We start from the raw sequence: 27,998 nt of genomic DNA on the forward strand, positions 1-27,998 counted from the left end.
AATTCGAGAGATAAGAAGAAAAAGAGGGGGAAAAAGAAAAGAAAAGAGAAGAGGAGGGGGGGGGGAGAATGGATGGGGGGATAGTGTCCAGCCTTTCCATGTAGAACAGGGAGAGAAGAGCTTGTTGTACTCCATGGAGACTCGGAGGAGATGAGGTGATCCAATGAGACATAACGGTTCTGCGGGCAGCAAGTAGACAGACATGCATCCAATGAGGGAGCACCACAGATCCTGGTTGAGGCCTTTCAGAATTGGCGGGGTCACAGCTGAACAAGCAGATGAGTTGCTCCTTAGGTAAATGTACATTAGTAATGGTGAATATGTATTGCAGCACCGAGTCCCAGAAGGTGGAAATTGAAGTACATTCCCAGAGGCGATGAAGCAAGGTGGGGCGATCCAGAGAGCACCATGGGCACTTGGATTGGGAGTGATCCCCCTTGTTAGTGCGAAATGGATAGTAGGCCCTGTGGATAATTTTAAATTGAGTTTCCCGCCAGACTTCAGAAATGATGAGTTTATGAATGAGTCTGTATCCCTTTAGAATATTGTCGGAGAGGCCCGTGTCGCCAAAGATGGAGGCCCAATTTTTAAAAGGAGCGAGGTGGTATTTGTCAGCTTGATAGGTGATTAGCTGAGTATAAAGATCGGAGATAGAATAAGTGTCTCGTTGCAGCATGGAGTCAAGGGGAGAGGTCGAGCAAGAGTCGGGCCGAGTCCCTCCTATATCTTGTAGATAATGAGTCAGTTGGAAGTAGTGGAACACCTGAGAGGGAGGGAGGGAGTATTCGCAAGCCAAAGTACGGTAGGGTTTGAGTCGTCCCCGAGGAAGGTCATATAGGGAGGCAATTGAAGTAAGACCTTTCGTGCCCCAAAGTGTGAAGGCCTGATGAGCCGTGGAGGGGGGAAACATTGGGTTCCCTTGGATGGTGAGATGCTTAGAGATGTTGGTAGGTAGTCCCATGAGTTTTCTGACTTCCCTCCAGGCAATCACTGTATCACGGATGAGAACATTAACCCTGAGATGACCCGGGAGGACATGTAGATTGGAATGAAGAACAGCAGAAAGAGTATAGGGATGTACCAGTGCACTTTCAAGAACATAGTTCGAATATCTAGACTTACCCACTAGCCAATCCAACCCTTGGCGTACTAGGCAGGAGAGATTGTAGAAGCGAATATTGGGCAGGCCAGCCCCTCCCTCAGACTTCGGGAGACTTAGTTTCTGAAGAGCGATGCAAGGTTTTTTGTTTGCCCATAGGAAAGCACTTAGGGCTTTGTGTATTTTTTGAACATCAGAGTGTTTTATTAAAAGTGGGATAGTTTGCATCGGGTATAAAAGTCTCGCAAAGGATACCATCTTGAAGAGATGACATCTCCCAAAGAGTGAGAGCGGCAGGCCTTCCCAAGACTCCAATTCCTGCACGATCTTAGTCAACAGTGGAGGATAATTAAGGGAGTACAGTGAGGAGGGTTCTCTACCAATACATATACCCAAATATGTGATGAAGTGTCGTGCAAGAGTGAAGGGCGAAGATGATTGCCAGAGTTTGGCTTTGCGTGGGTTTAGGGCTAGGACTTCAGTTTTATCATAATTGATTCGAAACCCCGAGCATAGCCGGAAGGTTGTAAACAGGTCGCGAAGGGTGTCAAAATCAGTTAAAGGGTTTGATGAGAAAAGGAGAATGTCATCCACAAAGAGGGCAGATTGCAACTTATGACCATGTATGGGGATACCACTAATGCCTTCAGGGGAATTTAGGATTCTTGAGAGGGGTTCAATGGCCAAATTAAAGAGTAGGGGAGAAAGGGGACAGCCTTGCCGTGTGCCTTTAGTGAGAGGAATAGTTGGGGAGACAAAATCTGGAGTCACCAATTTAGCAGTCGGGGCAGCATACATCTGGCGCAGGAAATGTAGAACAGGACCAGAGAAGCCAAAAGTCTGGAGAACTTTGAACAGCCAGGTAAAATTGATGTTGTCAAAGGCCTTCTCGGCATCGACCGAAATAATGGGCATGTCACAATCCGGATTTCGCTTGGCACATTCCAGTGCGAAGAGAACCTTGCGGATGTTAAGGGTTGCAGATCTACCAGTGGTGAAACCAGATTGCGCTGGGTGGAGAAGAGAGGGGAGGAGCGTAGCTAGACGGGAGGCAATAATTTTGGACAGGATCTTCACATCAACATTTATTAAGGATATCGGTCTGTAGGATCCAGGGTGGGAGGGGTCCTTGCCCTTTTTCGCTATCAGTTTTATATGTGCCTGAGAACCCGTAGGGAGATAGGAGCCCCCACGCCAAAGAGTAGAGAATACTTTACATAAGGTGTCGGGGAGGAAGTCTTGAGTAATTTTATAAAATTCTGCTGTATAGCCATCAGGGCCTGGGGCTTTGGAAGAGGACAGGTGTTTAATAGTGGACTTAACATCTTCTAGCGTGATGGGAGCGTTAATGGCTTCTAGTTGCGGGGCAGTTCGTTTTGGCAAGTGGATTTTGGATAGTAGCCGATCCGCTAAGGATTGGTCGATAGGGTCGGTTGCATACAAGGACGTGTAATAGTCAGTAAGAATATTACTAATTTCCTCAGGAGCAGAAGCAAGGGATCCGTCTGCGCGTTTTAAGGTGTGTATATAGGTGGGGCGATGAAAACCTGAACAAAGTCTAGAGAGAAGTTTTCCTGCCTTGTTGCCATATTTTTGGAGGCGCAAGGTGTGGTAAGAGGAGGTTAGACGTTCTTGCGCGTCAGCCCACAAGTCAAATTCCTGCTTGGCTAGTTGCCAGGCAAGGACGTTGGCAGGAGTCCGACTGCGTAGAAGGTTTAAATGCATTGCACGTAGTTTTTGGCTGGCTAGCAAGTATTGCTGTTTGGAGTGTTTCTTGTGTCTGGAAACATAGGCAATGATTTTGCCCCTGAGGTAGGCCTTACCCGCTTCCCAAAACAGATTGGGGTCAGCTAAATGTACAGCATTAGTTTCAGTATATTCCGACCAGCTAGTTAACAACATCTGCTTGAAATCCTCGCTGTCGGTCAGATGTGAAGGGAAGCGCCATGTGATTAATGGTGAAGAGGGTTTGGTATGTAATAAACGGACCAAGACTGGGCTATGGTCTGTGATTACCATATCTTTAATCTCCGGGTCTCTAACAAACGACAATAGGGGCGGGGATGCAAAAAAGTAATCGAGTCGCGAAAAAGATTTGTGGGGGGGCGAGAAAAAAGTAAATTCCCGATCGGTAGGATGGGTTAGGCGCCAGACATCAGTGAACTGCAGAGTGGAAAATGTCCTGTCTAATGGAGTGACGGCGGATGTGTGGGGACTGGTCGTGGTGGAGACAGGAGGATCCTGACATTGCCTATCTTCCAGTGGATTAATGACAGAGTTAAAGTCCCCACCAACTAAATGTAGAGTGTCAGGTACGCGCGATATCCAGGCCAGCATGTCCTGGAAAAATGCAGAATCAGGTGAATTAGGGGCATAGATGTTAGTGAAGGCTAGGTCTTTATTATTCAAGGAAAGATGTATGGTAAGCATACGTCCACCCGAGTCAGTGCGAACGTCCCGTGTCGTATAACGAAGGTGCTTGTGTAGCAGAATAGCCACACCTGCCTTGCGTCCATCAGCAGGGGAGCCAAAGACCTCTCCGACCCAAAGTTTTCTGAGGCGAAAAAGATCATCAGCGGACAGATGGGTCTCCTGAAGGAGCGCGACATCTGCCCGCAGACGCTTAAGGTGTCAAAGTATTTTCATGCGTTTAGCAGGCGATCGAAGGCCCTTGACATTCCACGTAACCACGGTCAGTTGGGTTCCGCTTGTGTCAGCCATCAGGTGTGTGGGGAGTGTGTAAGAGCCTCAGAGCTACTTTTAAAGGAGACCTGAAGGGGTTCAGGGTGGATACTGTAATGAGGATGGGTAGGTATACATCAGATGGCACACGGTACAGGGGGGGAGGAGAGAGAGGGAGAAGGAAGGAGAGGAGTAGAGGGAGAGACAAGAAGAAGGGCAAAGAAGGGAGAGAAAGAGAGAACAGTAGATCAACTAAACAAGTGCTATCAACACCTTCACCTTTTTCCACACAAGGAACGTTGTGTGAGTGCATCTCCCAGAGAGTGACTGCACCCCCTGGGAGAGGCGTGATTTGTACCCCGGGGAGGAGGGAGGGGTAAAAAGGACAAGCAAGGGAAAGAGTGGGAGGGCCAGGGTAAAACAAGGGAGGGAGGGATGAGAGGGGAGGAGAAGAGGAGAGGGGGGGAGGGAGAATCAGGGAAGGAGGGCAGGAGGAGGGACTGCGGGAGGTAGCAGAGGATAGCAGCAAAATAATGAGAGCATCAATATAGCAATTAACATAGGCGAAAAGCAAAACAGAACAGTAATCAGCCTAATGGAGGCAGTAGGGTCTAGATCCATAAAAGACAGTAAAAATGTGAACCATAACCATGTACTTTCCAATCAGTAACAAAAAAGTCATAAAGGACAAAAAGTGAGTGAACATTTGCAAACCAACATACTGAAGGTTTGCAGGATAACTTGCGAACCTGCAGTGCAGCAAACTTCCATCCTGCACTGGGGCAATAGGGATAACAAAATCCCCAACACAAAGAACGGTACCGATGAGTAGTAAAAGGAGATCTTCAGCGAAGTGCTGTGCGGTGGGGAGGATTGGTCGAGCGGCTTTCGCTTGTAAGGCGGCTTTTCAGGACTCATACTTTGGGAGGTACCGGCATGAGGGTCCAGTGCCGATCCTGGTGAGAGGCTTCTTGTTGAGGGGGCATGGGTAGTGTCCATTTCTGCAGGGTAGTTAAGAAAGTGTTCCGCCTCAGCAGGGGATGTAAAAGTGCGACAGGTACCATCAGAGGAAGTAACATGGAGTACCGCCAGGTATGCCAGAGTGAACTTAACATGGTTGTTGAAGAGGGCCGCACAGATCGGTGAGAAAGCTTTGCGCATCTTCATGACTTCAATGGAGTAGTCAGCAAATAGAAGCAAGTTTGCCCCATCGACAGTCAGGGAGCGTTGGGATCGAAACTTTTGTAGAATTGCATGCTTATCAGCATAGTTGAGATAGCGGACAATGACCGCCCTGGGTTTAGAGCGCTGTTCATTGGGGTGGCCTAGGCGGTGGGCCCGCTCGACAATACATGGCGTAGTGAGGCCTAGTTGTGCAGGAATGGCTTCGGCACAAATGTCCGCCAGCTGTGCATTAGTAATCGATTCAGGCAGTCCCACAACCCTTAGGTTGTTCCTTCTAGCACGATTTTCCAAATCGTCAATTTTGATCCAAAGGTCCCTATTAGAATGGGAAAGGCGTGCTATGGCCGCAGACTGCGCTGTGGTATCATCCTCCATGATGGAGATACGTTCCTCTGCATGTGTGAGGCGTTGTGCCTGTAGGTGAAGCTCAGTGCGGAGCTGCTCCATGGCCTTTTGTATCGCAGTGTCAATGGTAGAAGTTAGCGTGGGGGTCAGGAGTGACACCACTGCCTGTGAAATGTCAGCAGAGGGGGCCGAGGCATTGCTGGGTGCCACCGGAGACAGTGGAGGAGGCTCTGTGAGGCAGTGTACGGGCGCCATCTTGGCCGCTGTCTCGGCCGGGTCCGTATCAGCATCGATCGCCGTGGAGAGCGACCGTTGCGCGGATCACTCCACAAAGCGATCCATCGGCGGCTCGTCGACTCCCGGAGTCTGGTGGGGAGGTTCCCCGAGGCGGATGGCAGGCTAGAGGCCGGTTTCAGGGGGGTGAGCGGTCGGAGCGATGTCCGCTTACCTCCTCCTCATGTGGCGCCGGAACCGGAAGGTTGCATTTTACTTGTTAATAAATATGTTTGCAGATGAATGTTTTCAGGAATATACTCTGTATTCCTTCATGTAATTCTCTAATTTTAACCTAATATTTTCTTCCTTGGTGTAGACTATAGATAGATGGTTGTGTATTAGATAAAAAGAACTCTCGGGGGCGTGGCTTGAGGTCCGAGGAAGATGGTCGCTAGTTGCTGAGCTCTCACTCCCTGAGGTCCTGCTTTTGTACAATCGGATACCCTTTACACGTCTAAAATGGGGAGCACACCGCAGAACCCGTCGGGGTTGCCCTCCCGCTCTTCCAGGAGCCAGGACACCCATAATAATCAGCAGATCCCGGAGATTTTCCGGGCGCGGCCTAGAGGACAGGCGACAGACAACCAGGCCGCTCCGCACGAGGCATCCCCTCATAGCAGGAGATCTACCAGATCTAGAAGCAGAAGTCCACAAACTGCATCGCCTGATCCATCACCGACTCAAGCGCTTAGCCTGGCGGATTTAAAGGCAATGACAGCAGACATAAAAGGGGCACTATCGGTGGCAGTATCGGAGCTAAGAGCAGATTTTCAATCCATGGTCCTGAGAGTAGAAGAAGTTGAAGAGACGCAAGCCCGCCATGATGTCACCCTCTGCAGAGTTCAACAAGTGTCTGAATCCCATGCGATTCACCTCCGCGATATGAATCGCCATTTAGAAGATCTTGATAACCGCGGACGGAGACATAACATACGGGTGAGAGGTTTGCCCGAATCTATCGAATCATCCCAGCTATCCCGCTCTGTTACGGCCATATTCAATGGCCTCCTAGAAAGACCACCAGATACGCCCATCATTCTGGAGAGAATTCACAGGGCCCTGAGACCCAGAGGCAGAGAGGCTGATCCCCCCAGGGATGTCATCTGCTGTCTTGCTGACTTTCTTTTAAAAGAAGAGATCATGAGAAAGGCTAGGAACGGGGAAAGGATACACCACCAAGGCTCTGATATAAAACTTTTCCAGGATCTCTCAGCCATCACTTTACAAAGGAGAAGGGAGCTGAGACCTGTACTAGATGTGCTACGAGCTCGTGCCATCCCATACAGATGGGAGTTTCCTCTATGTCTCTCTGTTACCTATAATGGCCACACCGTTAATCTCAGGGTGCCAGAAGACTTGGATCACTTTTGCAGTTCGCTTAACCTACCTCCGGTGGAAGTACCTGACTGGTACAGCGATTTCCGTTTGCCTACTTTACAGAGAGCTGACTCCATGGATGGCATATCGGAGGCTGGGAACTACAGCGTCAACAGACGCAGGAGGGCTCACCCCCCTCCACCCTCTCCAAACGCCCGAGGCAACTATAGGAATCACAGCCCCACTGCCTCGCCTGATCACAGGAAACCACGAAGATCTTAACTCTCTCCACCCTGGAGCTGTATGTATACCTCTTCCCAGCTTGCTGCCTACACACCTCTATCCTCCACCACTATACTGTTCTGGATTGTGGACAGTTCTGCTGTGGACTCCCCCTCCTCTTCGCTTCACACTCTGTGCTTTGTATTGCTTGTGGAAATCCAGCTGACTACCTACAAGCTTTAGCCTTCCATCACTAATCCGTTCTGGATTGTGGGCAATTCAACAACAGTTCTCCCTCCTCTTTACATTTTGCGCTTTACATTGCTTACGAGATTGACCTCCCCTCATGGCCTGATTCACTGCCTCTTTGCTGAGACGCAGCATTATAGGATCTACTAGCTCCAGCCATTAACTTTCGGCCACAACGAAGGGACAAAGAGTTGGCTCACTACTGCGCTATGACACGCAACATACCTCCAACGAAGGGACTTTCTGTTTTTCCTTTTTATTTCCTTTTTTCTTTTTTTTTGCTTCGTTTTGTTTTGCTTATTCTCCAGTGATGCAATGACTGATTATCGCTGCCCTCTCCAGGGTTGCCTCCTCTCCCCCGGAAGCCGCATCTCTCCCTCTCATGGTAACCCTTGAGGGGAAGGCTTCTGATAGATCTCCTTTCGCTGCTGCTGCAGCGCAATACTGGTATTTCAATTGCTCTTATACCGCTTTGCCTCATTGCTTACTTGGTCTAGAAGTTTGTTAGCTCATGCCTGTTTTCTAGATGTTTAACCTCTGGAGGCTTGCCTCTTTCAGTTAGTTTACTATACGTTTTAATTTAGTTTGATACTATGGACACAGAGGAGGAGGAAGTCTCTCCACTCTCCATTTGCACTTCCCTCTATCTGTGTGCATACACTCTGCATACTCAGTTTACTATTCGTTCTCATCACCGCTCCTCATCAGCTCCTGTGATATGATATATGTACCCTACTCTGTGTTTATTTAATGTTCCTTTTTCCACTAAGTCTCCCTCCCAAGGGCTCTGTGCAATTTTCCGTCGTTATCTGGTTGCACCCTCCTTACAGGTCAGTATTGTGGTCATCGATCTGACTTATAGCCTGCCTATGACATAGTTGGAACGTTTTGTTATGCTAAGGTTTCTAGACTATGTTTCTCTTTTCCGTTGACGATCTTTTGTCTCCTATGATACTCTATTAAGATTAACATGTAAATGGATGACATCTCTTTTTCTTTTTTTTTCTTATATATACTGCTATGCCTCTCTCACTGCATGTAGATTTACATTTCTGTAAAGATCAATCTGTTACCTATTGCTAGCATTATAAGGTGACTCCGTACTTAGGTCCAGTTTGCTCCTTTCTATGCTACCAATTCCGAACATACACATTCTACTCTCCTCCCCTTGCAACTCAACCACTCCTTACATTTGATATCCTATATTTTCACTTCTCTGACCTCTAGGAAACACGAGATCGATTCATCTTGTTTTGGTCACCAATCACTCTCCACATCGGAAATCTCTGTGAGATTCTCCTGACCCATACTGGTTTTTGTATTTAGTTGGGAATACCTTTCGGTACTTTCCAACCCCAGTGAGCTTCCACTTCACACGTTATTACTGGATCTACCTATTGCTACTGTGCTTACCCATTCATACCTTTGACTTACCCTTATCATTGCTCTCCCTTCCCTATACCCCCTCCCTTTCACACCCCCCTCCACTTTATTTAGAGCTCCATCACTCGTCTTACACACCTTTGTACTATTGCATTTTTCTCTCCCAATACATACACCAGAACGCATACCAAGATGCCAAATGCTAATTCACTAAAGATAGTGTCCCTGAACGCTAAAGGATTGAACGTCCCAGAGAAACGTTCTAGCTTCTTAGCGCATATGAAATCCCTGAAAGCCGATGTGGTTTTCGTTCAGGAGACCCACTTTAGCTCTCAAGCTACACCAAAACTAGCCAATTACCACTTTCCACACAGTTATCATTCAACTACTCCGAACTCCAAGACGAAAGGTGTTTCTATATTGGTTGCCAAAAATACTCCGTTCCAACTAACTGATTCCGCTATAGATGATCAGGGAAGGTTTGTTTTCCTCAAGGGTGTTCTACACAACAAACCCATCACATTAGCTAACATATATAGCCCTAACTCTTCGCAAGTCCCCTTTTTCAGGTCAATCATGGATCACCTAGCAGCCTTTCAATCAGGTATTCTAATATTAGGGGGCGACTTTAATCTCCCCCTAGACCCTCTTGTAGATACGTCGACTGGTACCTCTCTTCTCCCTTATAGGGCCCTAAAACAGATCAAGCTGTCTTTTCAACAACTTCTACTTCACGACACTTGGAGGACCCTACATCCGACTGAGAAGGACTATACATTCTACTCCAACCCGCACGACCGGTACTCTAGAATCGACTACTTACTAATGACTCAATCTGATCTTCCATATCTTCAGCATGCTACGATAGAACCTATGGTTTTATCAGACCACCATCCCATTTCAATCACTTTGAAGATGCCCGTACTACAAGACCGCACACATACATGGAAATTGGACCCCACTATACTGACTGATACTGCACTGACTTCCCAAATACAACAAAGTCTTCAGGAATACTTCATAAACAACAATACTCCAGACACCTCCTTCATCACACAATGGGCTGCGCATAAAAGTGTGATAAGGGGGAAACTAATATCTATCATGGCCAAAATAAAAAGAGATAGGAAACAACACTTATCGGGTTTATACGAGAAACTTAAAGTCCTCGAAACAACGCACAAACGCACATTAGCCTCCCATACTCTGAACGATCTTCAACTCATTCGTACCTCCATTAGAGAGGAATTAGGAAAGGCAATTCACAAGAAATATATACTTGCCCAACGACAATTCTACGAATTCGGCAATAAGAGCGGCCACCTTCTAGCCCAAGCCCTGAAGGCTAAACAAGCTAAAAATACTGTTCACGCCATACATACCCCCACAGGCAAAAAACTCACATCCAGTAGAGATATTGCCAAGGAGTTTGAATGTTTCTACTCCACTTTGTATAACATTAACCAGTCTGACACATCCCTCGCGACTAACCCTCTCAGAAAAAATAAAATCATTGACTTCCTGGAAAAATTCTGTCCCAAAATTAACAACGCAGACATAGTGTCAGACCTGGATAATCCCATTTCACAAGCAGAATGGGAGAATGCCCTCAAGCAAACTAAGAGTGGCAAAAGCCCTGGCCCAGATGGCCTGCCAGCAGTCTACTATAAGACCTTCTCGGAGGTCCTTCAAGAACCATTTAGAAGAGCCTTCAACTCCTTATCTGACACTATGCCTCTCCATCAAGACATGCTTGAAGCCCATATAGTAGTGATACCGAAAGGCGACAAAGACCCGACCAAGACTGAAAACTATAGGCCTATCTCCCTCCTAAATACTGATCTGAAAATTTTCTCCAAAATTATTGCTAACAGACTTCTCCCACTTATCCCCAAATTAGTCTCTTCTGACCAAGTTGGTTTTGTCCCTGGCCGAGAGGCAAGGGACAACACGCTTAAAGCCCTCAACATTCATCACTTGATTACGTCTACTGGTCAGAGGGGTTTCTTCCTTTCACTTGACGCGGAGAAGGCATTCGATAGGGTGGCATGGGATTACATGCAGTGGGTCCTCCAGACCATTGGCTTGGGACCCCAGATACGTAGATTTGTGGACTCATTGTATGTACACCCAAAAGCGAAGATCAGAGTTAATAACACCCTATCGGATGCCTTCTCCATACACAATGGGACCAGACAAGGATGCCCTCTGTCCCCGATCTTATACATCCTTACTCTGGAACCCTTCCTGAACAGCCTACGAGCAAACACGGACATCACAGGGGTCCACTCCACACTGAAAGAATATAAAATTGCCGCTTACGCGGACGACATCTTAATGTTCCTTACTAACCGTCACATAACGATCCCCTCCCTGCTAAAAGAATTTAACCGATTTCATTCCCTCTCCAACCTTAAAATAAACTTCAAGAAATCTTATGCCCTAAATATATCATTATCTCCCACGGAAGTAGAACAATGTAAGCATAATTTCCCTTTCCAATGGACTGACGAGAATATCACATACTTGGGCGTCCAAATTACAAAAAACTTGGATGATTTGTACGCAAAAAATTATATACCCACACTTAATAAAATTATATCAGACCTAAAAAAATGGAATAAACCAATCTTCTCATGGTTTGGTAGAGCCTCTATTTTGAAGATGAATATATTGCCCCGTCTTCTTTATCTTCTACAAGCTATGCCAATCAAACTTCCTTTGGCTTTCTTTAAATCCTATAAGCAGACTTGCACCAATTTTCTATGGAATGGGCGACGACCCAGAATCAGTTTCTTCCAACTCTCCCTTCCTAAAGACAAAGGTGGAATAGGCCTCCCAGATATCAATAATTACTACAAAGCTACTCATCTAACCAGGATAATAGACTGGAACATTCATTCGCCTTTTAAAGATTGGGTAGCCCTAGAAGCTTCCTTCGTTGCTGCCCCTCTGAAACATTTACCATGGATTAATCACTCTAATATGATGGCCACGGTCAAATCCCATCCACTTGTCGCTCCTACTATACAATGCTTCCACACTACCTGCACACAAAATAACATATCATCTCCTTCAAGTCCCCTTACTCCGTTGAAAATGAATCCAAATTTTACTCCAGGTATGCACAAGTCCTTCCTCGTTAAGCACTGGACACAGGAACCGATATTGGTTAAATCCTTCTATAAAAATGGACGAATGCTCACAGCCGGACAATTGGCTCTAGCTATGCGTTCACCACCCATACCTTTATGGACATACCAGCAAATTCAACACTTCCTGACACATTCCGCACGACACTCAGAGTACTCTAGGTCACTGACCCCATTTGAAAAACGTTGCTCCTCCACGACGCCCATGACACATCTTATCTCTTTAACTCACTCTCTTTTGTTTGAAGACCACGATCCCACGTCCTCTTTAGCATGTAAAGCCTGGGAAAGAGATCTAGACACTTCCTTCTCCTTTGAGGACTGGGAAAAGATATTGCTTAATATTCATAAAGGCACGCTAAATGTCTCCACTCAGGAAAACGGGTTCAAAATCCTGAGTCGTTGGTACCGAACTCCGGCTCTACTTCACACCTGGGACCCGCATACTCCAGATACCTGCTGGAGATGCCATAACCACCGGGGCACACTTCTACATCTGTGGTGGGCATGCCCAGCTATACAACCCTTTTGGCAACAAATCCACGAAGTAATCCACAAGATAACGGACGCGACTGTCCCCTTTACTCCGGCCCAATATCTTCTACATCATAATACCTCCCTGAAATCCTCTTATCGAAAATCTCTGACACTTCATCTGATTAGCGCAGCCAAACAGTGTATCCCGATCTATTGGAAGTCCTCCAATACACCCTCCATTAAAGAATGGTTACACAGAGTAGACAAAATTGCTAACATGGAAAAACTGATCCATATTACTAAAGATACGCCGGCTAAATTTGGTTCGAAGTGGACTCCTTGGCAGATATTTATAACCTCTGATACATTTCATGATTTAGCGAGTTGATATCCTTATTTGTACGTTCTGTTGATCAATAATGTGAGACGAGTGTTGGAACATTTCTCTGTACCCCTGTCCCACTTTCTACTTCAATCCCTTTATCTCTCTATGGCCCCTCCCCCTCCCATATCTACCACACAGCCATGTTGCACATGGCCTATACCCGCCTCAGTAAATTGAGATGTCGATAGTATCATACAGGTTTCTAAAGCTCAAGATTTGGTCTTAGTTAGATTTATATGCGGTTAGTAAACATAATCTTAAAATGTTCTTTATTCCATATCAGATGACTCCCATTGTCTAAGTTATCAGTTTTATGTCCTATGTTACATCTGAATTATCTGTTACTTGAGAAACAACATGCTGTTTATCCACCTTCCTTTTCCTCTTAAGAAGCATTCATGTAATGAAGGTGTAATTCTCTGTATCTTGTTATACTGAAAATAAAAATTTTTGGAAAAAAAAAAAAAAAAAAAAAAAGAACTCTCATTTTACCCAAATCATATCTGAGAGATATTAAATCTCAAATATAGTATACGGGGGAAAAGACTGCATAGGAGGTTGTCATATGTCTCGTCAAGCATGTGGTGCCCAAACGGCTGCTGTTGTGGCCATGCTTGATCCGCTTCAGACATTGGTTGCAAACGGCAACAGTGCAATCTGCTGCACATGTGTCCAAAAAAGACCTACATCAAGGAACTTTTTAAAATCAACGGGGAGTCAGCAGCACCCTGCACCTGTGGAGCTCTGTGGGGTGATGCAGTAGGGTGGCTGCCCATAAGCTACCTCCTAGAGGACATCTTGCCTCGTTGGTGTTGTGTCTCCTCCTCCTCTATTCTATCAGGCACTCAAGTAGAGTCAGTGACCTCATCATCCCCTCCCTCCTCATCACTGGAGCAAACTTGGAACTATGCTGCAGCTGGGGGAACATGACTGCCAGTTTCTTGTCCTTCTTCGGCACCCCTTCTCTCTAAGCTCACGCTACTCCCTTCCTCAACCTGGGAACCAACATCAGCACCTTCAAATTGCTGCTCATCCTCCAGTAGCATGTACCCGACACTGTGGTCGAATAGTTCGGTGGACTCCTCCATGCATGATGGTCGGGCTACAGAAGGAGTGACTGTGACGGTGAACCTAAAAAAATAAGTAGCTACCTAGCGGCACCAGTGACACTAATGCAGCGATAAGAAAAATGATTGCTTAGTGACAGTGGCAAAAGGGGGTGAAAGGGTTAACTAGGGGCAATCAGGGGGTTAAAACCGTTATTGGGTAGTATATGGGGGTACCTAGCGCTATAAAAACCTGGCAGTGAACCTAAAAAAATAACTAGCTACCTAGCGGCACCAGTGACACTAATGCAGCGATCAGAAAAACGATTGCTTAGTGACACTGGCAAAAGGGGGTGAAAGGGTTAACTAGGGGCAATCAGGGGGTTAAACCATGATTGGGTAGTATATGGGGGTACCTAGCGCTATAAAAACCTGGCGGTGAACCTAAAAAATAACTAGCTACCTAGCGGCACCAGTGACACTAATGAAGCGATCAGAAAAACGATTGCCTAGTGACACTGGCAAAAGGGGGTGAAAGGGTTAACTCTAGGGGCAATCAGGTTGTTAAAGCCATTATTGGGTAGTATATGGGGGTACCTAGCGCTATAAAAACCTGGCGGTGAACCTAAAAAAATAACTAGCTACCTAGCGGCACCAGTGACTCTAATGCAGTGATCAGAAAAACGATCGCTTAGTGACACTGGCAAAAGGGGGTGAAAGGGTTAACTAGGGGCAATCAGGGGGTTAAAACCATTATTGGGTAGTATATGGGGGTACCTATCGCTATAAAAACCTGGCGGTGAACCTAAAAAATAACTAGCTACCTAGCTACACCAGTGACACTAATGCAGCGATCAGAAAAACGATTGCTTAGTGACACTGGCAAAAGGGGGTGAAAGGGTTAACTAGGGGCAATCAGGGGGTTAAAGCCATTATTGGGTAGTATATGGGGGTACCTAGCGCTATAAAAACCTGGCGGTGAACCTAAAAAAATAACTAGCTACCTAGCGGCACCAGTGACACTAATGCAGTGATCAGAAAAACGATCGCTTAGTGACACTGGCAAAAGTGATCGGGGGGGATTTGTGTGCCTATGTGTACCTACGTGTCAGTGTAGTGTTTGTGCACACTTATTATGTCCTCTCCTCGCAGTCCAGTCAAAAAGACTGCCCCGAGGAGAATGACATCACTTCCTCCCTGCCTGTGTTTACACTATACAGGCGGGGGAAGCTTCTCATTCTCCAGGAGCGATCGAGAGGGGATGGCCAGAAACCAACGGCCATCCCCTCATCCCGGATCGCTCCTGAAGCGAAACGGACTGCCGCAGCCAGTGGGAGGGGATCCGATCTGACATTTCAAAAAAAAATATTCGGTTACATCACCATAAGGGGCTTGGTAGCTGGTGGTGATCCAAGACTGATTCATTTTCATGAAGGTCAGTCAACCAACTGAGACGGTGGACAGGCACACCCTGTGATCGGTTACAAAGCCTCCAGCAGCACTGAATGTGCGTTCCGAAAGAAAGCTGGATGCAGGACAGGCCAGTAGCTCAATTGCATACTGTGCAAGCTCGGGTCAGTGATCCATCCTCAAGACTCAGTAACCCAGAGGATTTTCGGTGTTAAAGGTGTCCAAGTCTGATCTTGCCACTAGGTATTCCTGCACCATGTAAATCAGACGAGGCGATGGTTGCTGGAACCGATCATACCTTGGGGCTGCGGACTAAAAATTTGTCTGAACGTAACGGTCAGACGGCCACCTTCTCCCCTGCTCCTTCTGTGACTGACTGAAGCTTCAGCAACACGTTGGCCAGGACCAGGAATCTATAACCTCCCAGTCTCTGGGAACACATTGCACAGCAGTCCTTTCTACAAGGCCTCCCAAAGATGTTTCATTCTCTGCTCCCTCTGCAACGACAAGATAAGGTCCGCAACCTTACCCTTGTAATGTGGATCAAGGAGAGTTGCCAGCCAGAAATGATCCCTCTAGTTAGCTGAGGCATTTGGTCCGGAGTCCTCTGGGTCACTAAGGACGACATGATCCCCAGCCACGTACAAGTTCATGGGCTTCTTGGGACTGTAAATGATCCCTTAAAGACAGCTGCTGATGCTGAGTGCTAGGCTCCACCTCCATGCTCACACAATTCTCCTCCTCGTCCTCTTCCTTTGTGATCGGCGGGCCAGCAGGAACACTGTCTGGATAAAGGGGGCCTTGAGAGGTAAGGAAGTCCTCCTCTTTCTCCCTCTGTTCTGCCTCAAGTGCCCTGTCCATTATTCCACGCAGTGTGTGCTACAACAGGTGGACAAGAGGGACAGTGTCACTGATGCATGCACTGTCTCTGCTCACCATCCTCGTGGCCTCCTCAAATGGTGACAGGACAGTGCATGCATCCCTGATTATGGCCCACTGGTGTGGGGGAAAAAAAACAAGCTCCCCTGACCCTGCGCTGATGCCATAGTCGCACATGTACTCATTGATGGCTGACTGCTGCGCGTGCAGCCGCTGCAGCATGGCCAACGTTGAGTTCCACCTGGTAGGCATGTCACAGATTAGGCGGTTCTTGGGCAGGTTAACCAGCTGAGCACTGGCATTATATTACTATCGGGAATGCACACAGACTTTCCTGGCCTGCCTCAGGACATCCTGTAAGCCTGGGTACCTGCCCAAGAACCGCTGCACCACCAAGTTAAGGACGTGAGCCAAACGGGGCACATGGGTCAGTTGTCCCTGTCAGAGGGTGGTCCCATTGTCAAAAACTACAATTTCTGGCTTAAGCTGGCATGGCGTCAACCACCTCTCAGCCTGCCTCTGCAGAGCTGACAGAATCTCTGCCCCAGTGTGGCTCCTGTCCCCCAAGCACACCTTTTTGCCTACGTACTTGCGTAGCTCCTTGAATGCCGACGGAGCACCGCTGGTTCCGAGGACAAAGCACAGGAAGAGGCCATGGAGGAAGAAGAAAAGGAGGGGTGGAGGAGAGAGGTGTGTCAGAATCACCAGTAGTAGCATTTTGGAGGCATGGTGGCGGAACAACCTCCAGCCCTACTGCACTTTGTCCTGCATCCTTCCCAGCTGCCAGCAGAGTCACCCAATGCTCTGTGAAAGATAGGTAACGTTACTGTCCATGCCTGCTGGACCATGAGTCAGCAGTAATATGCACCATACCACTGACTGCACTGTCCAGGGAGGCCAAGACATTGCCGTCCACATGCCGGTAGAGAGCCGGAATCGCCTTCCGTGAGAAAAAGTGGTGTTTGGGAACCTACCACTGAGAAACCGCACATTCCACAAACTCACAGGAGGGGCCAGAGTCTAAGAACTGAAAAGGCAGCAGTTGAAGTCCTAGCAATTTAGCCAAGCTATTATTCAACCGCTGGGCATGTGCATGGCTGGGAATAAACTTCTTTTTGCAGTGCAGAAGCTGGGGCAGGGAAATTTGCCTGGTACAATCTGACGTTGGTGTACCGATAGCAGATTGCCCGCAAGTACTTGGCTGTGACATACCTAATTCTTCACCTTCATTCCTCTCAGTGCAGGTTTCAGAGGGGACTAAAGGTATAGTGGGGTTTGAGATCCCAGCTGATGAGGAGCAAGGAGAAGTCCTCTTTGTTCTTTGGTGTGGGTTTTTTAGGTACGCTTGCCAATGAACTTCATGGCAGGTCGACATATGTCTAGTCAAGCATGTGGTGCTCAAGCGGCTGATGTTTTGGCCACGCAAGATACTCTTGAGATATATGTTGCAAATAGCAGCGATGCGATCTGATGCACTAGTCTCAAAAAAGGCCCACACCAAAGAACTTTTGGAATAACACACAGACAGCAGCACCCTGCACATGCAGAGCTCTGTGGTGTGATGCAGATGGTGTGCTGCCCTTAAGCTGGCCCCTGGAGGGCATCCTGCCTCATTGGAGATGTGCCTCCTCCTCCTCCTCCTCCGCCTACTCTCTCCTATCAGGCACCCACGTGGAGTCAGTGACCTCATCATCCCCTCCCTCCTCATCACTGGAGCAAACCTGGCAATATGCTGCAGCTGGTGGAACATTACTGCCAGATTGCTGTACTTCTTGGGCACCCCCTCTCTCTGGGCTCACATTACTGCCTTCCTCTAGCTGAGTACCATCATCAGAGCCTTCAAAACACTGGGCTTCCTCCTGGAGCATGTACCCAACACTGTGGTAAAACAGTTCGGGGGACTCCTCAGGAGGACATGGTGGGGCTAGGGAAGGAGTGACTGATGCCATTGAGCCGAGGGAAGAGGCCGTGTTGGCAGCTGCTTTGCTGGTGAGAGAGGATGAGGAGGATGAGGACGGCTTGGTCATCCACTCTACCAAGTCTTCGGCATGTTGCAGCTCAACACGGCCAGCTGCCGAAAAAAGGACATGCGTGTCCCACGGCCACATGCTGATGAGGATGCACCGTGTCCACGACCAGCACTGTTGCCTCTAGACACAGAGCCTGCTTGCCCTCTTTTATTGGCTTGTGACTGTCTGCCTCTCCTTGTTGGACTTCCAGACATACTAATGGCCTGCATGGAGATGTAGCTGCACAAAGCTGGGATGTATATATATACTGATTATACTGCAGCTAACAGAATAAACTGCCTGCCTGTAGTTTTATTAGTATGAGAACAACAGCAATTGTATTCAGGTAAGCTTTAGGTGCACACTGTGCAAAGCACACTAAAGCAAAATGCTCCCCGCCTGTATTTGTCAGAGAGGTTACCTGACTGGATGGATGGTCGGACGATCTGGCTCGCGCCGGTGTGCGCTGGTGCGCGTTGGTGCACGCATTCCCGTGCGTGCTCCTGTGGGCACCTGCGGGAGTTAGGGTGCGCCCGTACGTGTTTGCGTGCGACTGAGCATTGACACACACTCATGCGTGTTGGCGATCACACATGCAAACTGTTTGGCACCGGATAGTCTATTTAGTCTGGATGAACCAATTGATCACTGCCGCCTGATTAACAGCTCCCCGTGACCTTGCTCCCTGAACCTGAATTCCGGCTTGCCTACCTATTGACTCGGCTTGCCCTTTGGACCTTCCTGGATATCAGCCCGTATCTGACCTCTGGCTCGTTTTTGACCTTGCTTCTGCCTGCTCCCTTGTACTTCGCTGCCCACAGTGTTGAACCCGGCCTGTACCTGGATGTATCCAACCTGCTCAGTATCAGCTGCCTGAATTCCTGCTCACCACCTTGCTGTCTGAAGACCCTTCACTTCCAGCATCAGGACTTACCTGCCAAGCTCTTATACTCCTCCGCACTCCTGAGCCACCTGTCTTCTCTATCAGAGGCCGTGAGTCGGATACGTAAGGGAGACTACCATCTGCCCAAGTGGTCTCACTGGTCAGGTACGTAGGGCTCTGACAGTAATTGTATTCAGGTAAAGCTTTAGGTGCACACTGTGCAAAGGACACAAAAAAATACAAATACAGGCAGGAAGCTGCAGTATTTTTTTGTGTCCTTTGCACAGTGTGCACCTAAAGCTTTACCTGAATACAATTGCCGGTGTTCTCATACAAATACAGGCAGGAAGCTGCAGTATGAGAACACTGGCAATTGTATTCAGGTAAAGCTTTAGGTGCACACTGTGCAAAGGACACTAAAACAAAATACAGCAGCTCCCCGCCTATATTTGTATGAGAACACCAGAAATTGTATTCAAGTAAAGCTTTAGGTGCACGCTGTGCAAAGGACACTAAAACAAAATACTGCAGCACCCTGCCTGTATTTGTATGAGAGCACCGGCAATTGCTTTCAGGTGAAGGTTTAGGTGCACACTGTGCAAAGGACACAGTACTCTAACTGAATACTAAATACTGTAGCTCCCTGCCTATCAGTATATTATGAAGAGAATAACAGGAACGGATCTAGCTAAACTGAATACAGTGTATATATATATATATATATATATATATATATATATATATATATATATATATATATATATATATATATATATATATATATATATATATATATATATATATATATACATATACAACACACCTGGGATGCATATATACTGTATCCTCTACACACTGTGACTGAAGCTAACTGACTCGCCTGCCTACTCTATCTAACACAAATTAAATGACACTGTCTCTCTCTCTATGTCTTTAACCAATGCTGCAACACACTACACACTTATATAGTGTGAGGCGTTTACTAAACCCCCTGAGACATAATTGGCCAAAGCCACCCTGGCTTTGGCCAATTATGGCTCTCCATTTTTTCTGTGCTGTGATTGGCCAAAGCATGGGTCATAGTGCATGCTTGGCCAATCAGCATCCAGCAATGCACTGCGATGTTGCAGTGAATTATGGACCATGACACGGCACTCAAATTTGGCACGAACGGCCCATAATGTTTGGAATTCGGCGAACACCGAACAGACGATGTTCGAGTCGAACATGGGTTTAACTCGAACTCAAAGCTCATCCCTAGCGGTCATTCAGGTGCTTATCTAATAGTTTCTTGAAACTATCAATGCTCCCTGCTAAGACCACTGCCTTCGGGAAGGAATTTCCACATCCTTGCCGCTTTTACAGTAAAGAACCCTCTACGTAATTTAAGGTTAAACCTCTTTTCTTCTAATTTTAATGAGTGGCCATGAGTCTTGTTAAACTCCCTTCCACATTTTATCCCTATTGTGGGGTCACCAGTATGGTATTTGTAAACTGAAATCATATCCCCTCGCAAGTGTCTCTTCTCCAGAGAGAATAAGTTCAGTGCTTACAACCTTTCCTCATAACTAATATCCCCCAGACCCTTTATTAGCTTTGTTGCCCTTCTTTGTACTCACTCCATTTCCAGGGCACCTTCTCTATTATGAATGGAACTAGCCAAGGCTGCCCACTGTCCCCCCTCGTTCTCGACCCCACCCTGGAATCATTGCTTAATAGGATTCGCTCCAATCCAAATATCAAGGGCTTCGGCGCTGGGCCAAGGGAACATAAATTATCCGCTTATGCTGACGATGTCATGTTCAGTGTGTTAAAGATGAATGTGTTGCCTTGATACAAAAAAGACGCCACTTGCTCCCATCTATAGTTGGCTATCGCAGTAAGAAGCATTGGAAGGCTAATGCCCCGTACACACGAGCGGACTTTTCGACATCCAAACTCCGACGGACTGAGTCCGGCGGACTATCCGATCGTGTGTGGGCTGCAACGGACTTTAGCGAAGCTAAAGTCTGACGGACTTTAGAAATGAAGCATGCTTTATGCCCCGTACACACGAGCGGACTTTTCGACATCCAAACTCCGACGGACTGAGTCCGGCGGACTATCCGATCGTGTGTGGGCTGCAACGGACTTTAGCGAAGCTAAAGTCTGACGGACTTTAGAAATGAAGCATGCTTTAAATTTTCCCGACGGAACTCCGCCGGACCCGGTCCCCTTTGAAAAATCCGCTCGTGTGTGTGCTACTCCGACGGACTAAAACCGACGCTAGGGCAGCTATTGGCTACTGTCTAGGAACTTCCTACGTCGAATCCAGTCGTACGTCATCACGTTCGACTCCGTCGGAGTTTGGTGTGATGGTGTGTGGTCAAGTCCGTTCGGTCGAAAAGTCCGCCAGAACTCCGTCGGAACTCCGGCGGAACTCCTTTGGAGGTCTGTCAGACTTAATCCCTCTCGTGTGTACGGGGCATAACAGGTACAAACAAGGACAAGGATAAATCCAAGGGAAAACCAAGCATAACTTACCACCAGCCCGCAGACAACCAAATAAACTGTCTAAGGCCGCGTACACACGGGCGGACTGTTCGTCCAACTTTGTCCGCTGAACAGTGTTTGGGCGGACAGTCCGCTCGTGTGTGGGCTTTCAGCGGACAGTTTCAGCGGACAGTTGGACGGACAAGGTTTTTCGGAAATTCCGTAAAACTGTCCGCTGAAACCTTGTTTCAGCGAACAGTCCGCTCGTGTGTAGGCTTGTTCGTCAAACAAAGTTGCGCGCATGCTCAGAAAGGATTTTCACGCCGAAAGCTATAATGCAGTGTATAGGACGTCGTATTTTTCGTCCCGTCGTACGTGCCGTTCACGTCATCGCGCACGGTTTCAGCAAACTGTTCGTCCGTCGTGTGTGGTCATGTCCGTCCATGCTAAGTTTGAGCGGACTGTTTGCCGAAACTGTTGGACGGACAAAGTTGGGCGAACAGTCCGCGCGTGTGTACGCGGCCTTACAGTATGTGCTAATACCCCTGCTTTTAACACATATTGTTAGGCAGGTTATTTGGTTGTCTGTGGGCTGGTGGTAAGTTAAGCTTGGTTTTGCCCTTGGATTTATCATTGGCCTTGTTTGTGAATGTGTTACCTTGCATTCTGTTTTATCTACAAATTGTGTCTATCTATTTACCCAAGTGTTTATTTTCAATCCTTAACTGTACGTTTCTAAAATACATCTGGCAGGGGCAAAGCCCTCTGTTGGCTCTTTGCCATCTTACAGAGACCTAAGAGGTTGGGAGGCCTGGGCGTCCCACATATATGCAAATATTATGATGCTATTGCCCTGCAGTAGATATTGGACTGGCACCATGGGATATCCACTAAGGTGTGGGTATCTTTAGAAAAATTTCTGTCTGGCTGCAACTTATCCCATGCCCCATGGCTATCCCACATAGAGGTCTGTCGGCATTTGTTTCTCCAGTGACTGCTCAAGCTTTGAAGCTATGGGATACCCTAAACAGGTCAGAAAAGCTTGCCTCTTGGTTCTCCCCAGTGGTCCCCCTAGAAGGCTTCCCCTGGTTTGCCCCAGGGGAACGCCCGTCTTTCTTCCATACTTGGATGGCAGACGGTGATGTGAGGAGTGAGGTAGGTTTTTCCAAGACCAGGGATTAATCCCATTGGGGGAACTTAGAGCTCAATAGGTAGATTCCCCTTAGATGATTGAAGATATGGACAGCTTCAACATTTTGTGTGCGGTTTACCTCAAGCCAAACTCTCCCACCTTCTCCACTCCTTTTGAGAAGCTGTGCATGTCTGCCAATCCAATCCCACACCCTATATGTGTCCTGTATGAGATGCTTCTAGGGCAAGGACCCAAGGGGAAACCAATATGCATGTGAGAATGGGAAAGAGACCTGCAACATGAGTTTACTGAGCTGCAACTTGACCATCTATACCTCCTTACTCACTCTAGTTCCATTGGCACAAAAATGCAGGAGAATGGGTTCAAAGTAATGACTAGGTGGTACAGGGTCTCTACCGAGCCTGCTAAAATATACCTAACCTCCTCAGATGCTTGCTGGAGGAACTGTGGACATAGGGGTTAATTTTTTTCACATTTGGTGGGATTGCCCTAAGTTACAACCTTACTGGCAGGACATTAGAGCCCAAATAAATATCATATTGAACATAGGCCTCCTTGAATCTCCAATGGGCTTCCTCCTGCCGTCCCCACCATCCCTCTCAGCCTTTATTGAAAGTTGGTACTTAATGTGGCTAGGAGTAGGGATGAGCTTCGAGATGGACGTTTTTTCAGGAGCAGTGATTTTAATAATGATTAAAGTGAAACAATAAAAGTGTAATATTCCTTTAAATTTCATACCTGGGGCGTGTCTATAGTATGCCTGTGAAGGGGCGCATGTTTCCCGTGCTTAGAACTGTCCCTGCACAAAGTGTCATTTCGCAAGGAAAAAAAGTCTTTTAAAATCACTTTCCATTGTCGGCTCCCGTAATACAGAGAACACTCAATGAGTGTTCTCTGTATTAGCTGACAATTCATTAATTCATAAAAAATAAAAAAAAATTTAAAAAAAGTGTGGGGGTTCCCCTAAATTCAATTACCAGGCCCTTCAGGTCTGGTATGGATATTAAGGGGAACCCCGTGTCAAATTAAAAAAAAATTGACGTGAGGGTCCCCCTAAAAATCCATACCAGACCCTTTATCCGAGCACACAACCTGGCAGGCCACAGGAAAAGAGGGGGGGGGGGCGAGAGAGCGCCCCCCCTCCTGAACCGTACCAGGCCACATGCCCAATGCGAAAAGAGGAAGACACACAGAGGGAAGATGGAAAGCGCTGCACACCCCTGAAATACGAAATATACAAAAGGATTTCCCCAATGGGGCTTTTTAGCAGCAGGATAGCAAAGTCAAATACCTTTATCATAATTGTATATGAAGAAATTGATTTATTCAAGAAAATGTCCAATGTCATAGTGTGATTTGATACAATGTGTACAGTATATCATCTGGTTCAAAGAATACACATTACATATTCCACAATCCAATAAAACTAACATGTATAATTGCACATTGTTATATTACATAGTATTATATAGTAGTTGGGCCCCCGATGCATTTCGACCAGTATATGGTCTTTTCAGGGGGACAATTGGATCTGAAAGAATTTACATAAATTCAAAGTTAAAAAACATGTCAATGTAGATAACATTAGGTGAGCCAATGGTGGTATATTTACCACTCAAAAGTGGAATGGGTATTCCTATCGCCCAAGATTCTAAGAGCCGCTTAGGGAATCCGAGAGGTCTCTGATGTTCTCCCCCGTCTCCCCAGGAAAGAGGAAGCCCACCCCGAAGGACTTACAAGGAGCCACACTATTCAAGCCCCTGGAGGGACGGAGGAGCCTGAGCCTGCAAACAGTACCCAATGACAGTCATTTAGTAATTACGTAAAATTGAGTAAATAAACTCATAGCGATTCCACCAGAGTATCATTATGTTATAGATAATTCTAAATATATATATATATATATATATATATATATATATATATATATATATACACATGTATAAATAAAAAGACTGACGATAAATAAGGGTTATCAAGTAATAATTTGGCACGATATCATATATGTCCCGTGAACATAATAACTTGGTCAGTATTAAAGAATAGTGTCCTTAAAAAAGCATATTAGTGTAATAAGAATATATTAATGATATTCGTAGCAGTGATTGTGCATGGTGAGGTGTGCATTGCGAAAGTGTGTATGTGTGAGTGGATTGGCACGATCAGCGAGTGCTATGTGTGTGGAATAATGATGTGACTGAAACAAAGGCAAAACTTACATACTGTGAATAAAAACTAAAAATGAATAAATAAGTGAGGAATAATGAATACGTGAACATAAATGTGACGGTGTGTGTGTAGTGATGTTGTTGCCATCATAATAGTAATATAATTTACCTTATGCAGTGTAGAAATCCGTATGAACTTGTAGAGTGTTTCAACTTGTGATGGTTATTTGTTAGTAAAACCAACCTGCTATTACGCAGGAGAGGTAGGGACTCTAATGCCAAAGAAGAGTAAATGCAATGCCGTCCATCCAGGCGAGCGTGGAGTCCTGGATTGCTAAAAACGTCCAGCCTTTTATATACGTGACTGTAGCAATTGGGGTAGTGCTGCGCAGGCGCCCGTCTTTCCTCCTCCCCCCAAGTAATATGGCATGAGAGCCGCTAAATAAGCCGCCCGCGTGTGGCTCTCTCGGCATTCCGTAAGGCTGAAAAGCCCCGCCTCTGTCGTCATCTCCTCCGCAAAACGCGTGACGTCATGACATCGCACGCACGTCAAACCTCGCACATGCGCACTTCGCCAAAGACAGTCAGGAGACAAACAAGGAACGCCGCTGGCAAGAATGGGCTCACCCCGGCGGCCGAGTGTTAACCCCAACCTCCGGTTATAGCACAAGAGGGCGGGCATGTGGACTAGTCCAACAGCCCCCCCACCTTGCCGGGAAGTCATGGGGGGTCAGACCCCATCCCTAGGGATCCAGGCAGGCACCACCAGAAGTCTACCCATACTCACAACGGCCCCAAATCAAATGGCATAGTAGCATAAATCATAACGGTTGGACGTTTACACATTAAATTCGTAGAGTCATAAAATCATAAAATATCCCATAAGGACTATTTGTATTTAACTATTGCACAAGAGCTGTCTGCTGATTTCACCACCCCGGCTCTTTGCACACAAAAAATTCCAATTAGAGTTTTCCCACAAATATCGTTTAGGATATTTAGGCATCATACCATACAGGGGTCCATAGTGGATTCTTCCTGATGCATGGGGAGGGAAAAAATTGAATCTCAATCCGATCCCCCTTTAGAAAAATTATTGTTAAAAATCAAAAAATTGGCAAATGCAAAAAGTCAGGATGATGACAGAGAAACACACAGCCCTTGTCTTATCTCTAATGTGTCATAGTGGGGAAGGGGTGTTTAACCACCCAAAATAGAATGCGAAAAGAGGAAGACACATAGAGGGAAGATGGAAAGCACTGCACACCCCTGAAATATGAAATATGATATTGTGCCAAATTATTACTTGATAACCCTTATTTATTGTCAGTCTTTTTATTTATACATATGTATATATATATTTAGAATTATCTATAATATAATGATACTCTGGTGGAATCGCTATGAGTTTATTTACTCAATTTTACGTAATTACTAAATGACTGTCATTGGGTACTGTTTGCAGGCGCAGGCTCCTCAGTCCCTCCAGGGGCGTGAATAGTGTGGCTCCTTGTAAGTCCTTCGGGGTGGGCTTCCTCTTTCCTGGGGAGACGGGGGCGAACATCAGAGACCTCTCGGATTCCCTAAGCGGCTCTTAGAATCTTGGGCGATAGAAATACCCATTCCACTTTTGAGCGGTAAATATACCACCATTGGCTCACCTAATGTTATCTACATTGACATGTTTTTTAACTTTGAATTCATGTAAATTCTTTCAGATCCAATTGTCCCCATATACTGGTCGAAATGCATCGGGGCCCAACTACTATATAATACTATGTAATATAACAATGTGCAATTATACATGTTTGTTTTATTGGATTGTGGAATATGTAATGTGTATTCTTTGAACTAGATGATATACTGTACACATTGTATCGAACCACACTATGACATTGGACATTTTCTTGAATAAATCAATTTCTTTATATACAATTATCATAAAGGTATTTGACTTTGCTATCCTGCTGATAAAAAGCCCCATTGGGGAAATCCTTTTGTATATTTCATGCCCTCAACATTGGGAGGATGCTTTGGCGGTCTGTGACCCCTCAAAGCACCATGTCCCCATGTTGATGTGGACAAGGGCCTCATCCCCACAACCCTGGCCGGTGGTTGTGGGGGTCTGCGGGCAGGGGGCTTATCAGAATCTGGAAGCCCCCTTTAATAAGGGGACCCCCAGATCCCACGCCACCCGTTTGAAATGGTAAGGGGGTACAAAAGTACCCCTACCATTTCACAAAGAAAGTGTAAAAATTGTTAAATAAGACAAACACACCTTTGAAAATTTCCTTTATTAAAAATAAAAAAAAGATTCCAGCGGTGGTAATCCACTCTTGCTATCCAGCAATGGATGATCATCTCTCCGGGGTCCAGCGATGGCTGATTTGATCCAGCGACGGGGGATCTCACAGTCCAGCGCTGTCCATACATGCATCCGTCTTCAGTCTCCACTGGGTTACATCAGAGGGGGGCGGGGTCACCCATACGTCACTGGGGAACCCCATGGCTTCCCTCATCAGCGTCAGAGGGGGTGGGGTCAGGTGAGGGGTGGCCCCGCCCTCCTAATATAAGAAACGTCAGTGCTGGGATCTCCGCAGTGTCTCCGCAGTGGAGACAGAAGACGGATGCATGTATGGACAGCGCTGGACTGAAAATCACCCGTCGCTGGATCAGATCAGCCATCGCTGGACCCCGAAGAGATGATCATCCATCGCTGGATAACAAGAGTGGATTACCACCGCTGGAATCTTTTTTTTATTTTTAATAAAGGAATTTTTCAAAAGTGTTTTTGTCTTATTTAACCATTTTTACACTTTCTTTGTGAAATGGTAGGGGTATTTTTGTACCCCTTTACCATTTCAAACAGGGGGGGTGGGATCTGGGGGTCCCCTTGTTAAAGGGGGCTTCCAGATTCTGATAAGCCCCCCGCCCGCAGACCCCCACAACCACCGGCCAGGGTTGTGGGGATGAGGCCCTTGTCCACATCAACATAGGGACATGGTGCTTTGTGGGGTCACAGACCCCCAAAGCATCCTCCCAATGTTGAGGGCATGTGGCCTGGTACAGTTCAGGAGGGGGGGCGCTCTCTTGTCCCCCCTCTTTTCCTGCAGCCTGCCAGGTTGTGTGCTCGGATAAAGAGTCTGGTATGGATATTTAGGGGGACCCCACGTAAAAAAAAAATTTTATTTGACACGGGGTTCCCC

The sequence above is a fragment of the Lithobates pipiens genome, unplaced genomic scaffold (genome assembly GCF_037356315.1).
Source record: "Lithobates pipiens isolate NorthernLeopardFrog02 unplaced genomic scaffold, aLitPip1_a1.2 Scaffold_10, whole genome shotgun sequence".
Taxonomy (NCBI): domain Eukaryota; kingdom Metazoa; phylum Chordata; class Amphibia; order Anura; family Ranidae; genus Lithobates; species Lithobates pipiens.